Here is an 18,576-nt window from a genome sequence, read left to right on the forward strand (position 1 = left end):
TCTGGATAGCATGTGCAGAGTAAGTAGCTAATTGTGACTCGTCCTGTGACAGCCCTCAAAGGCTTACTGCTCCAGGAAGTATCCAGCCAGCTAAGAGATGGTGAACCTTTACACTATGTGCAGTCAAAGGAGACAAAGAGCAAAACTGCATTTGTTCAAACTTCCAGAAGCATCCATGTTAAAGTAAGAACCACACAGCAAAAACTTGAGTCACAGTCATTACCACATGGCTACTCTCAGCAGGAGAGGCTGCTCTACATGAGACCAACCTTTAAACCAAGCAAAGTGATGCACAACAAGAACTGGAGAAAGTACATTTAGCATGTTGTGGGGCTGCCAGTTTCTGATTTAGAGGGTAGAAATAGTGACATAGCATCTGAAAGAGGTATTTATCAGATCTGGAAAGACTCTCAGTCCAAGCCCAGAGGTCTCTGTGCTGCCAGACATGCCCACACACCACACTGCTGATGGCTAATGGGGCAGCAGGTGGTCTGGCGGAGGACCCTACTGCCTCTCAAAGCCTACAGCCACCCTCAGGGCTGGACAAAGACTTAACTCCTGCCACTGATCCTTTGCACCATCTGGCAGTAGATGTCCCCAGTGCTTGTACCTCTTCTCTACCAGCTGTCTCGCATGTAAGCACATGATACTTCCCTGAGCCACATTACATGTGTCTACCTAATGCAATGCTTCCTTAAAAGCACAAGAACTAGAGGATGCTCCCAGTCTACTGATGCAGGACAGGTGCTAATGGCATAATAACAACATAAGCCAAATACAGAAGCATCAGATCAAAATTTTCTTGCTAGCACCTCATCATGCACCTATGCACTCCTGCAGTCCCCCTATCTGACACAGTCCCTCTACCACCTATGTATACGAACAATTTTCTGTTTAAGAGCAAAAAGAGAAATGTGACTAAAACACTATACCCAGATACACTCCTGGATCTCTACAGCACTGGAACAAGGTTTCTAGCTGTGGTCGTTATCTATTTACTGTTCGTGAAAGAGCAAGGTATTGCTCTTGCTTTCTGCTGATAGCCTTCTATCCACCCAGGGAGGAAGCACAGACTCATCCGGAAGATTACCAGGCTATGGACCAAGCAATCACAAGTTCCCACCCTGTCTGTAGTGCACCTGGACCAGTGACTTGCCTGGCAGGGAATTCTGATCCCACACATCTTCTGCCAGGCCCTGAAAAGTCAAATACCACAGAGGCAAGGATCTGCATTTCTGTCATGGTGACAAGCAGCAAACATCTCCTCCTGAGTAATTCCACATTGCTGCCTAGGCTGAACTAAACAGATTGAGTTCTTTTCAAGGAACCAAAAAACCTGGTAAGTTCATTTACTTGTATTCAATGCAAAAGTCATACTTGGTTCTGCAGAGCAGGGCACATCCCCCCAGTAGGCACGTTTCCATCTTGCTCCAAGCATACAAGCAGTATCATGCCATGCTCAAGCAGGGACAGCAGTATAACCCTGCTGACACTGCTCCTCGACCTGCCCACAGCAATCAAAGTATGCACTTCTCACCCAACAGAGCTCTTTCTAGAGCCTTTAGCCACAATAAGGACTTAGTAGACTCACCCAGTAATGTGAAGCTCTACCTGTGAACCAGTGACACATTCTGATAACCTGTAACTCTCTGTGCAGTGGGTAACCCAAGTTGCTTTACGAGGCAAAACATGCTTTACTGATACAACTGAGAGTCAGTGCAATGGTCTGCACTGGGAATATGGAACTTGAGTGTTCCCATTTCCACTCTGCCAGACTGGTGCTCTGTACTCCTGAAGAGATTGCCTCACTCCTTTATCTGCCTTGGATGTAAAGATATTTGGGGCAGGAGCCTTCTCATTACATCCAGCAGGTAAAACAATGAAACCCCAAACTTTGCAATAATACCTCGGTAGTTAACTTAGAAGCTTTTGTTTATGCATTTTTTTAACCTCCATTGGAATCCTGTTAGTTGTTTTGCCATCTTCGAGATTCTCTCTGACATCCTAGTTATTTACTCTGTTAAGAAATATGGAATGCAGTCTGGATCCTACTAATGATTATGACAAAACTCTCACTGAAAGAGTCACAACAAGTTGAAATGCTCATTTCTACCAATGAGCATTTCAACTAACAGAGAGAGAAAAGAAGCCACAATAAAACTACCCTGTATGAACTTGAACACTGTGCATAATAAACTCCACCCAAAACCATATCCCTGTGTTATAATCTAGAAATACTCTCTCCTTTTTACTAAGGTAGCAAAATAATCATAAGGGTTGGTTTAGAGACATATCTGTTACTATTAGTTTAGGATTTTGTATGTTCTAAGCTATAAATACTATTGAAAGAAATTAATATAAACATGTCAACTCATTTTACAGCAGAATTATCACATTTTTAATGCATAAGAAAAAAGCATTTTAACTCTATATTCACACACTATATATAATATTTACTTTGGGATCTGTAAGTTCTGAGAAGGCAAGGGTGTAATACAATGAGTATTTAAAGAAAATCTGAGTCTGCACAGTGGGTTTTTTCCTTACTATGTTAGCTCTTCAACAGGTATTAGTTTAAGTGGGTTTTACTGTCTATTTTATAGACATTCCAGTAGAAAATGAAACATTTAAATATGCAAGCTTTAGCTAATCCTCCAACACACAGCCTATGGACTTGGTAGGATTATCCCTTATTATAACACTGTTAGAACTGACACAAAATTGCAATTTGAGATTAAACATTAAGAATTTCTAAAAATGCATCACTCTGCCTTTCCCCCTTTTATTCTACAAAAATATCTAACGTTTTCAATCATTCCTTTAGGAGTCTCAAACAACAGCTGGTGTAGAACTCAGCTATATATATTTTGTGTATGTATATATACACACACTATACTATAACTGCATTTATATAGGCACGCATCAAGCACTACACCTACTACTTCAAGTTAGTGTTTTCCCCTTCAACTGAATATAGACCTCAAGACACTGAGTAGATAGTGGAATATGTGAATACATTTTCAGATTTGTTAGAGCAACTATCATATGTATCAATGGTATTTTATTGTTTTCATTTAAACATTTTAGAGCTGCTGTGTTATTAAAAGTCTTGCCTCCTTCCCTGTCATTTACTGCTACATTTCTTTTCAAATCTAACTCTGCTAGTTAGGGATCCACTCCACTGAGGGACCCGAGTTCATTTGCATCCATTGGCTATGCTAAATGCTCAACCTAACAGATGGGAATCTAATTGCAGACCTGTTGTCTGGACATTGTTAACAAATGCAGAAGTAGCAATATACAGGGCTTTTTGGAACTGAATTTGCGCTGGCAGCAGGGGAACTCCAGTTAATTACCAACATCTGAATTTCTTGTTTAATGCAAGCAAAGGCAAAAATAGAGGTACTCAGACTGAGGAGGACTGAAAACCAATCAGAAAAATCCTAGATTTTAAAAAAATAGCAAGTATTTTTTAAATTTTGGATAAGAATTCTGTGCCCATAAAACTGAAAAGTCCATTCCTGTGAGGTATCTTCTGTGTCAGGTGAGAAAACTCCAAATACAAACATATTTAGCTTGTGAACAAAGACACTGTCTCTAAAATGATACATAAAGGCATTAGTATTACACTTAACAGAGCTGTAGTATGCAAGATTGAGTTTATTCTGTGACTTTGCTTTGAGTCTTTGAGAATTAGACTCAGAGATGAGATTGTCTGCAGAAAGCTTAGAAATTATTAAAATCTGAAAATATTTTGACATTTTATTTATTAAACAAAGAGGCAGCTGCTCTTGGAGACAATTACTTCTGCTGCTTTCATCTCACCACCTCAAAATGCTGAAACAAAGACTGTTGTTTGCAAACTACCCAACATACTCTTGCACGTTTTGTTGTACACCAATTCTCTATAACATTATTCTAGTCAAATGACTCTCTGGAGGCTGCCAATTACCCATGGCCAAAACTGAGACTCAACTCTCTTGTTTAATAATTTGCCTTCCCTGGAATTTTTAGATTTTAATTTATTTTTAAAGTCAGGGAGCTAGAAACACATCAAGGCCTATGTATTCCTCTCCACCTCTTTCAGTGTTCCTGTGCTTTTATGCAAAAGGCCTACTGGGAGCTGGGGTAACTACAGGGTTGTAATATGCAAGAAGCACCTTTAATCAACTGATTCTTTTTTTTCTCTTTGTCAGATTACATTTTGATGCATGACAGGTAATAGAGCCTCATAAAAGAACAATAGAGCTGGCATTTAACAAATCCAACAGTCTAGTAATAATTTCTTTTTCTCAATGACAACACTGTGGAAGAAGAAAATCAGGTTGTTTCCATGGAATTAGTAACTGGATCACAAAGACTTCACTGAATGACTGCTAGACAGCAGATGAGGGGCCTGATACTGACACCCACCATGGCAAATTCACCACTTGCTACCAACTGATAGGAGCTGCACTTGAGCTCTAAAGGCTGACAGGTTGTACATTAATTAACCCTGGATGGGATGCTTACAACAATTTCAGTGCCATTCTCCTCTGGGTTGTTCTATTCTAATAAATTAGATTATAGTATGCACATATTTCTGGTTTCAATTAAGGAATAACTGCTGCTCACTCTTACCCCTCACTATTGCACCACTTTTCAGGCATTGGTGTTAAAAAAAAAGTGTCTGTCATTTTCTATAAAGACAGAAAAGTGATATCAAGTCCCATGATGTTTCAGAAAATGCAGTTTTTATTCAGGAATGAGTCTCAGGCTCAAATATCATCTTGAGTTGACTGGAGTGGGTTCTCTTTGGCCAAAACAATTTGATAATTCAGATAAAAGACCACAGTACTTTGTCATAGTAAGAAAAAATAAGCACATGCTGGACTTGATCCAAAGCCTCTAGAATCAACAGAAGCATGCTACATGTCATACTGCATACATCAAAACAAGGATCTGTGTCATGGTTTAGGATTTGTAGCTCATCAACTCATTGGGCAAACTTATAACAATATCATAGCCCAAAAATATAGGCATCATCAAATTAGAAGAAAACAGGATATCAGAAGCAAACATAATTATCCTTCTGTTTCCTGCTTCATTCACGTGGCACATATGAATTTAACAAGCATTTTATAGCAGCCATTATTGAAAGGCATCAATGGTTCCCTTTCCAGTTAGACTGCAATCAGTTAAAATGACACTAAATAAATACAGAGTATTAGAAAATCAAATTGATATCCACTGTGAAATGCAGATATTGTAGGAGGAAGGGATAATCTAGACTACATTCTTAAATAATCATTAAGATTTGTCACTAAAAATATACTTTGTTACCCAAAATGTTTCATTTAATTTGCCTAACACTGCTTTGTTTTAATTTTAATGTCCTTGAAATTTGTATTTCTTTGCTTGTGTGGTTGAAGCCCCTATTCTCAGCAGTGCTTTTGGTCTTTCATTTTTACATTTCCTGAATACTTCCTCCTTTTAGAAGTAATCCATTTCTTTATCACCCCTTTCTGAGCTCAGGCATGCTGCAGACACTTGAGTGATGAAGATGACGTGGATTGGAGGTGTTTAGCTTTGTAATTTCATCCTTGAATTTTGTGATTACTAACAGGACAACTTTTTTAATTTGCTCTTTTGTCTCGATTCCCCTGGCTGACAATCTGCTCTGTGAGCTAGGCTTTTTAATCAATCACCTAGATAATCAAATGTCACTGGCTATCTGCTCTGTGTAATTACTTTTGCAATTAAAAATCAACCTCAAGTTGCCTCATCTAATTAGAGGGATGGGCAGATTTTCATCGAGATTGATTTTTTAATAAATATTGACTTAAAATGCCATAATCTCATCATATTCTTTCATTTTCTTTGTACCAAAAATCAAACAAATGGAAGAATTAACAAGCAGAAAGATTCATAGGACTTCAAAGGCTTTTGCTAGTTCAGACATACAAAATTGTGCTATACAGAAGCCTAGCTTATCTCAGTCTAATAACACTCAAAAGCTCCTACCTTTTATTAGAAAAAGAACAAAGCAGTTGCACCATTACATATTTCACTATTCATTTAATTTGGACTCATTTAGAAAAACTCTACACTGTAATTATCTGGCCTACATATGACAAAAAGTACTGCTTATGTTTTGCTGAATTACTCTGTATTTCTAAACCAAAAACATTCACTTCAAATAAATAATAATACTGGGAATTCCTCTTTCTCCAACACCTACCCAGAGACTGGTTTTTATTTTCTTTCCCTGAAGAGGAGTTGATTTGATGACACTTCTCAACACTTTGTATTGATAACACAACAATGTACACTATTTTACAGCAACAATAAATACTGATCAACTTGAAAATAAGATCTGAGGCAAATAGCTGCATAGAAAAGTAGAAGTAATATCCTAGAAAGAGCTGGAAGATGCTACTTTTATACATAGCAAATGAGCACATTTTCGAAGCTACTCAGGTATTAACTGTTAGAACAGCAAAGCAGCCTGGAAAGCATTGCCAGGAATGGATCCTACTTTCTTCTTATTATTTCTGACACAGACTTATTTGCTGTCTGGCCTTGAACACTGTTAACCCATTGAGCCTTAGGAAAGAGTTTCAGTAGCAGCAGTGGCAGTCACTGGTGGTGCCAAACCCAAAGTTACAGTAGGAGAATCAAGTTCTTGTGCTTTGGCAAGGGACAACGCTCATTGCAGTACCCAAACAGCACATCTCCTTTTGTTCAGCTGCAGACCCATGTTAGGTGGGAGAGACAGTTGTCCTTTTCCTTCCTACCCTCTGTGGGAACTGTTAGTACACGGGGCAGACTCTTTTGTAACAGGGATGCAGATATTTTCCCTGCCCTATTATCATTATACTTGGTGTTGCTTTTGGAGACTTCTCAAGAACCCGCTCACGTGTTGTTTAAGCACACAAAGATACAGATGACAAGACAAAACTGCAGAGACTCATCCGTGAACATGGGAGAAAAATTGTGCCTGACAACAGTATATGAACATTATATCTTATTTGCTAAAAGAAGCTAGTTTAGTTAATGGTTGCTGATGACCCTAAGATAAGCTCTTTAATGCATATTTGTACTTCGTTCACCCAGATCTCTACAAAAGAGTTATTACTGCCTCAAATGAATGAACAAACTATAAATGTACCATCCTATTCAGATTATAATGATGGAACAGGATACCATAATTACAATTGCTGGACCAGTATGCCATACTTTGTACTGCAACCCAGTACAGTATGCAGCATTTTCACTAGGAACATTAGCAATTAAAGAGCACTTCACAATACCTGTTGAGATATTCATTAACCTCTGATTTGCTACCAATAAGATCATAGAATTAAGAGATGCTTTCAGCAGACACACTCACAAGGTATTTTCCACTGTATTACAGAAGCCTGAACTACAATACTCTTCTGGAAGTCAAACACTCAGCTCCTTGTTCCCCCCTGTGGAGGGTGAGCTACTCTAAACCAAGAGAACAATACCCATCAGATTCTGAAGAGGATAAAGTGGGAGGCAAGAATATAATCCAGTTCATTTTAGATTAACTGCATGAAGTCCCTAACTACTAAAGTAGTGCTACCAGTCTGATAACGATATCACAAATGTTTTATTGTGAATAACAATGCTGTGCTTGTGTCAAGCAAAACAGCACTGGCAGCTATACTGCCCATATATTGCCAATACATTTACTTTTGTTGGCTGCAAAACAAAACCAAAAGTAATTACATCTGAGAAAAAAATAACTCTGCACAATACTCTAAATCACACGATGTGAACTGGAGATATGCTGAGGATGTGCTAGCCAAAGTGGCTCCTTGCCACTGGTCAGGACGCTTTACACAGAATCAGCCACCTTGGAATCACTGGCCAGTTTTTCTGCCCAGAGGGGTTCAGCTTCCTGCTGTGACCATGGAAAAGAAACCATACCATCTGGCACCTGTGGTCACTTCACCAGTCATTGAGTCTTACCCTACAAAGTCCTAAGGAAGAGGACAGAGAAGGCTTTGAACAAGTGAAGAGGAGTTTCAGAGATCTGCAAGCCATTTGGTTCTCTGTTTGAGGAAAGGAATGCCGATACTAATCAGGCTCTTGGGTTCAGCAGCAGATGTGAAAGTTGCATGCAAATATCCCTTCTCTCCTCCCCTCTCCGCTATACATCCTCCATACAAAGGCCATCCATATTTACAAAGACTGCAGTAGGCCTGGAATTTGCATCCCCAGAAAAGGTGGGCTGATAAGTGCTGTGTGCTCCTGATGGGAGATACTTCAAGATAGGATCCTCCCCCACTATTTCAAGCCCAGGCCAAGTAGGTTTTAATTTTTTTGTAAAGGGGAGAATCTTTTTAACACCTTCAATTTCAGTTGAAAAACAGTTCAAAACCAAAAACACAACAAACCAAACAGAATCCCCTGACAATCACTCTTGCCATAGCTTTATAAATCTGATCAAAATTATGTACGGTTCTAACTGCATGCAAAAAGAGCAGGAAGGACACGACCAGAAGATAATTTTTGAATCAGCCAGAACAACAAATATTATGGGAACAAGATAAATAAAATTCCCTGGAAGGTTCCAAGTGCTTTGTCATGCGTATCAATATAGTTACCCACTCACAAAAACCTCGAGGCAGAAGAGGCAGAGTAACATTGTGAAGCTTCTGAAACAGTTTAGAAAAGTCCCTTTTCCAAGTTGGCACAGACTTTTAGGTTCATAAGCTCCATTTATTCCTAAAGCCCTGAGTGTGGAAACATTCTGAGAATAGATTTGTTGCAGATAAGGACAGGCTCTCCTTCCAGATGTGACCAAGTCAGCTTTTAAACTGAAACTACTGCAGCACAAGCAGTTCTACAGGTAAGAAGCCATCTATTTAGGCAATTTGTCCAAACAGCACATAACTCTACCACACTTCTATAACAACAGTGTATTCCCCTGCACTGTGCAGACATGCTTTGCTGTTACCCAGGATGCATTTAATGTCTTCATTCTGAAAGCAGATTCTACAGCATCTCTTAAATATGTAGAATGCAGAAGTTACTCAGATGACTTCTCCAGAATTAATTCACTGGAAGCTGCCTAATTATTTTAGAAGATTCATTAAAAAGAAATAAATAAATGTCACAGATTTTGATTTTTGTCTTGATTAATGAAGTCCTTGACAAGTTCTTAGTAATGTACTTTCTTACTGGTATACTTGACAAAATTCAGTGTCTCAGAAAAATCATTATTATAATGTGTTACGTAAAATACTTTTCTTGCATTTGGAAATAATGCTATATTTTTTTCTCAGCAAGGCAGCCTTCAGATATAATAAATTGATGGCAAAATAGAAAAGGAAGATTAAGAATTGTTTTACATTCCGTGGTATAAGATTCCTAGTTATATTAGCATTTTGAGGAGGATTTATTTGGAGATTGAGGATTAATTCCCATGAAATCATTATACAAATTTCAAAATGTCAACTACTTTGATAGAGCTTATGATTTTATCTTCTTATTTTGACAGGCAACTGTGTAAAACAACTCTTGTGTAGAAGCAGCACAGGAATAAAGCAGGGCTAGGATAAATAAAGACAGAATGATCCTCACCGTTTTTCCAATCAGCTGTCTTTTTATTCTGATTACTTGTAGGACAGAGCAGTAATAGACATTTTCCTTTGCACAAAATAATAAGAGCAGTACTTATCGCTTGTTGCCTACAGCTAGTGGCAAAAGGAAATTAGAAAAGTCCAATGAAGCTGAGTAGTAATTAATCATCATACAGTGGGGCCTGTCAAATCAGAGGGGTCTTTCCAGCTGATAATGCTGCCCAGCACAATTTAGACTGATAGAAATTAGAATTCTTTTTCCTCTGGCAAAAACCAAAAAGACTGGAGTTAGCACAAATGTGGCCAACTGCTCACTTCAACGACTGCCTGACCCATTTATAGCCAATGTCTGCATCAAGTTTAGCTCAAAACAGAACCAAAGGAATGCCACTCATTCCTCATGGAAAAAAAATAAAGAAATAATGTAATTCTTAATTATTCTGCCTATAAAAATTAAACAGCATTAAACAGCCAGGGTTTCTAAGTGCAAATATTTAAATCTTGGTTAAAAGAGAAAGGAAAATAGTTCATTTTTCCCCCAAAGTGTATTTGTTGCTTTTCTCCAATGCACAAGGAGGAGACACCAAAGTTCACAACAGACATCTTACACTCTTTTCAGGTGAAATAGATAAAACACAAGAGTCAGGAATGTCCTGTTTCTTTTACTGAATGGCAGTCTCAGCACTGCCAGCGAGCAACAGGCTAATTAGGACAATTTGGCCTTTTTTTTTCTCAGTGAAGCCAGAACAGTTTTACCACTGACTTCAACAAAAACATTAAGTCTTGATAAGAAGAGGACCTGATTTGGAAGTGACTGATCCATGAGACCCCTCCAACCTTCCAGTGAGCAGGGATAGAGGAGCTACATCAGATCACCCAAGCATTCTTCAGACAACTGGAGAGGAACCACTGAGACTAAACTCTTCATAACAGGCAAATCCTTGACCCTCTTTTCACTGGGAGACTTTCCAGCCTTGTTTTGCTCTCCCTGTGCCTTAACCCCACAGCATCCAGAGGCAAGAGGAGCAGAGAGCAGCAGATTGAGCTTTTCCTGGCCTTCCCTTTAGCATTGCAGCTGCAGAGAAGCCTACCTCCCCACATCTTGTTCTGTGGCTGCCCCTGAAAGTTAAACGTTCCCTCTGGCCATACCTGTCCACCTCACGGGGACTGGTGCTCAGAGCCCACTGCCAGCTTGGCCATATGCCTGTCCGCAGGGCAAAAAGCAAAGAAAGGCCTTAAGAAATGAAAGGCCAAAGAAAACAAAGAAAAATCCTCATTCATAAAACATTAAGACTCAAATATTTTTTCCTGTGGCTCTCTTAAACCCAAGCAAGTTAACATTACTAAATAAATTGAAAATGTGGTGAGAGAGATGAAGACAATCAGGCTAAGGAAGAGTATCTTTGACATCACTTTCGGGCATGCTGCCATAAAAATACAAGTACAGCAGCACGGCAGAAGCTATCAAGCTTTGTTAGAGAACCAAACCTGTGTGTTAGGCTGCTCTAGAGAGAGCAGGGGGGAAAAAGTTTTACCCAAACACAAAGAAAGGCCCAATTTATTAGGGTTCACATTTGAATAATATGGCTGTATTTCTTCCTTTTCTTCATGGAAGGAAGGGATTCCATATTGTGACAGAGTGTGCATGCATGGGTACCTCTCTGACAAACCCTCTTTGTGAACATAAGGGCTCCATAAATCTGATTCTGTGTATCTCAACTTTGAGAGAGTAGAGTGGAACACAGTATGTGCAGATAACAAAATTAACATCTGAAAAACACATTGTTTTCCTTTCAACTGAGGTATAACACAGATTCATTAGGAGATCTGCATGCTTCTGTACCTTTCCCCTTAATATTAGAATGAATGAGTGCTATTTACATATGTCATTAGTGGGAAAATCCCCCACAGAGGAGCATATTGAATCCTAATTTGCACTGAATAAAATGCTTTATGATGTAAGACTGGCAGGCAACCCAGTCAGTGCAAATGAATGTTTAATCATCACAAAGGGTTAGAAATGACATAGTGTGAAATACGTCAGACAGAATTGCAGCCAGTATGAACTTCCAGTGCTCAATGACCCTTTGATCAGTATAATCAAAATGTATCTCAGCACCTGAAATGTTGCAAAACTAACAGTTTGCTGTCTTGTGATCACAGAATATGAACTTATTTCAAACACTAACACTCGAGGAGTGCATGCATGACTTAAGTGCAACGAGTCTAGATGCAATAATCATTTCACATTTTCCATTTGTGAGTAATAGGGACCATGTTCTGCTGCATGGATGGGATTGATAGAGAGCTACAAGCCCCTGAGAGGCAGACCCCTATTCGATCCTGTTCCTAGAGGTTTGCCGCCATTGGAGCTACAGACCTTGTGGTACAATCATGCATTAAATGATCAGAACAACAGTGTGCTCCCAGCATGCTGTTGACTAATATTCTTGATAATTTTTCCCCTTGGTATTTTGCTCCTGTCTACATAGAGCTATTATGGGGTCCTCCTGTGACCCTCATCAAATTCTGTGACCTGTGTAATACAGGAAATCAGGCTTCCAGTTCGTGTTGACACTAAAACAGCAGAATCACCTTACATGTCAGATAGTAGCCAGGCTGTATCATCAGTGATAGCCTTGACAACATATAAACATATGACAAAGGCATTTAGTCTTCTGTGAAAAATTCAGCATTATGAAAAATAAGCAGAGAAAGCCATAGGAGACCTTTTATCTTCCTTACAGAGGAAGCTTAAAGTTAACAAAGAATCATGAACCAAACCAAACAAGCAGCACCAAAAAAACTAACCAACCAATCAGATGAAAAAGAACCAGTGAAATACTGCTGTTCTGTGGAGGCTTAATTCTTGAATATTTGGGTTTCTCAATTTACACCTTTCAGTTATTCACAATGCTGCATTACCAGAAGTAAATTACCAAGATCTTGTTGATTCTACTAGTACTGGATCAGGACTATTATTTGAGATCCACCCCATGAAAAGAAAAATGGGCCCATCTATCACAGAGGTTGTAATCCTCAGATATCAGACTCACCAACAGACAGAACACGTTCTTGGCACAGGATGGGCTTCATTCCCTTGGAACTCCAAGCTTGTCTTCAGATAATATAGATGTTCAGCACTGAAGCAACCAGCTCACATTTCATTATTTACACAAATCTGGAAAATAAGCACACATCGAATTCTGTATGCAAGGCATTACAGCAAATTCTTGTAGCCCTACACAAGGCACACAAAAAATCCTCAATCAATAAAATATGAGGAAAGAGCTCAGCCATTCATTCATTCAAGTTACAAATGTTAAAAAAATAATAGTCTGAAAGGCACAGGATAATGGCTTTATGAAAGAAACAACACAGTGTTTCCAGAAAAACTCTTACGTGTTGGGGAGGGGGGAAGCATTTAAGTAGCCTAAGAATTTGAATCACAATATGAGAAGTTATTGAGGCCACCAGAAGATGAACTGCATATAAATCAAGCATATGCACACTTTCCCTGCTTTTCTTAATTTAAGTATGCACTTAAATCCCACCAACTCTAGGGAATGTATTTCCAAGGCAAGGTTGTATGGGAGTAGGTGCACTAGACTGATAATACGCCACACTCATAAGTTACATACTGGCTTAGCTGTGAAGCAAAGCAGACTTCATGCTGCTCTTGACCATTCTGTCACTGTAAGTATTCATGTATTTAAAATCAAGCATTTTTGCTGTACTGGAGCTTTACAGCAACTTAGGATCAAAGTTTGACTATCATGAGAGCACATAGCTCCTCTTCTAGAGTGCAATAGCTTAAAATACTTGCAATTTATTGCCAAGAAACCTTAATGGAATCCTGTTAGGGAAAATAGATCCCCTCAGCCTTCAGAAAATGTAAGGTTTGATTGCTGCCTTGTTCTTCACATGTCTTCAAACTTCTTCCATTCTTTTCTTTGTAAAGTCCTACAAAAGCTTTATTGTAGTGACTAGGATGTCACAGGCAGGACAGTGAGACACTTTGCTTGCAATAAATCCATTCAGAAGAATTGCCTCTCCTTATGGATAAAACTGGAGGAACTGTTATCCTTTGTTACTGCCTCAATGGTCTGATGCTACTGAACTGACTACTCTGGAATCAGTGCTTCAAGCATCTGCCAGTGCACTGGCTTACTCAAAGACACAGGATGCAGAACACCATCATTTCCTGCCCAGAGTCTGCCTGAGGAAGCTCATTTGTGAAGGCAACACTTGCCAACATCACAGGAAAGGCAGCTTTTGCTTTATTTTTTCTCCCAAAACATATTCTTTGAGTTTTGATTTGGACACTGTTTCAAGCAATATGGCAAGCAGACAAGAGATCCTTATTAAACATCTATGGAAGTGAAAATCTCATACATCAGTTGACCTATTACTGCCTTACATTGAGCCTTTCCAGCTGTTACACAAAAATCATCAACCTCCAACTAAAACTTTTTTCCCATTTTCATGATACTACTCGCTCCACCAGATGTTTGCTAAAATGAAGAGAGAGATTGAGAGGCTGAAAGACAGTAAGAAGGAAGTAAAACAAAACTAAATTTTTCTCATTAGGAAACCATACAGTGTTAAAGTAGGCAGCATCTGAAAACATACATATATAATGATGTGGCCTACGTGAATGCCATCTTTCCTTCAGGATACTGTTCACCACTTCTCTTGTATTCAATTCTGCATTTACATATAGATTGAACCTTTCTAGAAAGCAATTTTACGCATTTTGTCTTAATATTTTTCTCATTAACATTGCACACGGATTAGGCTTCTTGAGAAAGAAAAGACACACCTGGATATCATTGGCACAATTTCTGGAGATCGTGTTTGCTTTTGAAGAAAAATGTATAATAAAGGCTAATAAACCAGAAGACTGGTCACAAGCAGGTTTTGAAGAATCAGATTTTTAAAAGAATACAGAAATTGCTCAGGTGCTCTTAAACGTTTCCTTAATTACCTCCTCTGGTGGGAAGTAACAATAGAAGAAAAGCAACAGCAAAATTGCCTGTAAAACAAACTTCTCTCACACGGCTTAGTCCTTCAGTGAGGATCATTACTCCTAATCAATCAGAGCGTTTAATCATATGCTTAAGTTTAGGCTTACAGATAAGCAGGTGTATAATCAGATAAGGCTAGGTATTGTGCCAAACTGTGGCTGAAGTACTCAGCACCCAGCAGGATTAGCCGGTACTACTGAAATCTAAATTTTCTTCATCTCTTATTTGCAGATTGGGTGTAGGATTCAAATTAGAGGAAGGATTAAGAAAAAAAAAGTCCTCATGATAGCAGGGCTAAGCAAACATTTCATATACACAGCAGAAGAAAGATGAAAGAAAGGCAGCTGCCCTTCCACAGTCAGAAATCCTTATCTGCTGACCGAACCTTTGTTGGTTGAGAAAGCAGAAGTGGTCTGCACTGGTGGAAGGTTCAAAAGAATTTTTTAAATAGATAATGCAATCAAAAGTCTGTCTATCTGTTGAAATATTTAGAAGAACAAGATATCATTTTGACCTCCCTACACCTGTGACCTTTGTCAAAGACTTTAAGATGTGCCTTACACTTGTTTATGGTTTTTACCTTTAATAGGCTTCTGCATTTTTCAAAGATAAATATTTTGTGAACTCTTTTAAGAAGAGAAGAGTTCACATTTGTAACTTTTAGCCAGTACTTCTCTATTGCCTTTCCTCAGAGGAGTTGTCTACACAGGTATATGGCCAAAACAGAAATCAATAAAAAACCCATAAGTCAACTGCAGCTGTGGTTGAGGAGCATGCATTTAAGGTCAGCCTATGGCTGGTGCACATCAAAATTTACAAAGATTAATTAGACCAGGCAACTAGAGATAAGTGAAACATTCGACATCACTAAATGCCAACTTGAGAATGAAAAACAGCTTATTTCTGTTCTAGCTGTCATAAATTATCTCAGTATTTATATCCTAGAATCATCAAATGGTTTAGGGTGGAGGGATATTAAAGACTGTCTAGTCCCAGCTCCCTGCCACAGGCAGGGACGCTTACTGCAAGACCAGGTTGCTCAAAGCCCCATCCAGCCTGACCTGGGATGCTTCCGTAAGACAGGCATCCACAGCTTCTCTGGGCAACCCCTTCCAGTGTCTGACAACCCTCACACTGAAGAATTTCTTCCTAATATCTAATGTAACTCTACTTTGTTTTGATTTTAAAACATTACCTTTCATCCTACGGCTACCCTCCCTGATAAAGAGTCCCTCTCCCCATCTTTTGTGTAGACCCATTTTATGTACAGGAGGGTCTCCACAGAGTCTCCCTGGAGCCTTCTCTTCTCCAGGCTAAATAACCTCGAGTTTTTAGAAAGAGCAATCTAGAAGGAAACACAAACTCCAAAAAAGAATTACCTGTAGAAATGTTACCATTTTGGTCATAGTGGATGGTTTCTGAGAATAAATCATGTAAAACAGAATATTGCAAGTTCTCAGGTCAGGGAGGACAAAGAAAATAGGATGCAGAATTTCACCAGGAAAAACAGTATAAGGCAGAATAGTCAAGTGCCATCTTTTTAGTCTTTTATTGATAATACTAAAAGAGATCTTGTGGTGGTTTGGCCCTGGTAAAAGTAAATGCAGTTCCTGGGTCTGTCATTTCATGTCTCTAATTATAAACAAGGACAGTGCTGTATAGCTTTCTTGAGAGGTGGCTTGAGTTCTAGACCTATCACAACATCTCATTCATTAATTCCTCCTGTTAATGAATGTCATCCTACTTTATTTCAAACAAACACACTCCAAATACATTGATTTTACTGTATGTTACTTTCTACCCTAAAGGCCATGCTTTGGTTTGCCATTTGTAATGAATCACTGTACAGGTGGATTTGCTGTCATTGATGCATGCAAGTCACTCAACATATCTGCCCGGGTTTTCTAAGCCATTTGCAGCAAAAGTAACTGATCTTTACCCAGAGCTCATAATCTTTTTGAAGGAAGTGATGTCATACTAGTTATCCTCCTGCCTTTTGTAATGCCCTTGCTGGCTCAAAATTTATAGCTCTTCAGTGCCTTTTATCTCCACTCTTGAAGCCAAAATCTGCTCCTTCTGAATCTATTTATGTCAAGACATATGCCAATAAAACTCCCATTTCTATTAGAAGAGTCTACTGCATTGGAAAGCCATGCAACTTGCAATTACCCAGATTATTCTGGATATTTCTTGTCTCCTGGGTCCTCGGGCCAGGAGGCCTCATCCTCATGCCAACAGCGTCAGGATCAGGCATTTACTGTCTGTGGCTATGGACTTAGCTAAAAAGGCAGTGTCACCTTGCTGATGGCCCTTACATGGTGACCATATTCCCCTCAAAAGTGAAGCAGAGTAAGACTGACTTTGCCCTCTGCCTCTAAGAAAATAAGAATAGAAAGAGAAAAAAGTAGAAACATTTTATTTCATCTGAGCTAGTTTCATTTATTTATAACCTGGGAAAACAGCTGTCAGCTCTCTAAAATCTTGTTCATGCACCTCTCATTCTTGTTGCAGTGTTCCTCTGTCTGACCCCAGACAGAGCTAGTGTGGAGGTAAGGCCTTCTAAATAAAACCTCCTTTCTTCAAAACAAATTAGCAGAAGCAGATGTGAGTTCCTCACCAAACCTACTATCCATCTATCTCACCTGAAGACCACATCTTTGAGGGAGGATAAATGTCAATGAGTTAGTCCCAGAGAGAAGTTTTACTCCAGTTTTCTTCAAACTCTGCTGATCCCTGCAGCTAAGGGCAGGAGAGTTTTTAATCACCCCGTTTACTTTTTTTTTGGAAGCGAGAGCTGGATGCTGCTGCAGCAGCACCTAGACCAGAGCAGTGACGCTGCCAGTAGGAACACTGTGAAGCCCTCCAAGCTGTAATTGGGTGGGGGGAGGAAAGAGTAGAGAAGGAACAGGGAGATGGAGTTTATAGTTCAGCAGCAATCGCAAGAAAAAGTTAAGAGTGTGACAGATTTATAGATTTAATGAAAAAGAGACTGTGAAACAGTAACAAAACTATAGCAAAATAGACAGGTATGCAGGATTTTCTTTTTCTTTAGGTTTACCAGAAGGCTTAGACTAACATGATTCTTTTGTTATACTAGATAGTATTTTTGAGAAACAGCATTACAAAAGGTTAAACATAGAACAGATGTAAGTTATAAAATACAAGCTGATCAAAGCTGAGATTTTAAGACAGATATGTTAGCAAATGATGATAAATCAGTCCCACTAGAATTGTAAGAAGCAGACAAATATAACTATGCAAGAGTGAAAGTCAAGAGTTGAAAATAGGGAAGAAAATCAGTGGAAAAAAACACTGAAGCTAACTGTATACAAGTTGTACAGAGCACCAATGGACTACATGCCACAAAAGGGGAATAATATCTACTGACACACATTTAATTCCATTTCAAAATAGAACTCAAGTGTTTAAAAGTCTTAAGAGTGGCTTAATGTATACAAAATCCTATTAATTTCCTATTTGGTAGCTGCTCTGCTTAAAAGTTTGTAAGTTTCAATAAGACTTGCACTGTCAAGTTCCAAGCTATAAAAAAGGTAGAAAAAAAATATGAGAGCAGGTATTAACTAGAAAGCTGAAACCATTTTTTGTCTGCTTTGCTGGCATACTTGGGTTTTTTAAAAAGAAAAGAATAACTCACTAACACATCTAAGTTAGGGCAAAATATGTAGAAATTCAGACAGCTGAATGGAAATTGAAGGTTGCATTTCTTTCCCTTTTGTAGGTAAATGAATAAATTGCAGTGAGAAACACACTATTTACCAAGACATAAGCAAAACAGAAAACATTTGAAAGACCAAGAAAAAGGAGGTAATTGTTAGGACTGTCAGCAGGGGACCACTGTGATAATTTGATCTGAACTCTGCTAACAAATCACTGCACTATTCTTTTTACTTTAGTATCTGTTTATGCTTCTACAAATTGAAACCCCACTGGCAATG

General features: G+C 38.8%; 1 long non-coding RNA gene across 1 annotated transcript in view; it reads right to left on the reverse strand.

Moving 5' to 3' along the window:
• Positions 1-12,666: 12,666 nt before the first annotated feature.
• LOC135184231 (uncharacterized) overlaps positions 12,667-18,576 on the reverse strand; it is a 146,485-nt gene continuing 140,575 nt past the window's right edge. Inside the window, exon 3 of the long non-coding RNA XR_010305928.1 lies at positions 12,667-12,774. This is a non-coding gene — a long non-coding RNA (uncharacterized LOC135184231). The remainder of the gene's footprint in view (positions 12,775-18,576) is intronic.

Source organism: Pogoniulus pusillus, chromosome 20 (assembly GCF_015220805.1).
Source record: "Pogoniulus pusillus isolate bPogPus1 chromosome 20, bPogPus1.pri, whole genome shotgun sequence".
NCBI classification, from domain to species: domain Eukaryota; kingdom Metazoa; phylum Chordata; class Aves; order Piciformes; family Lybiidae; genus Pogoniulus; species Pogoniulus pusillus.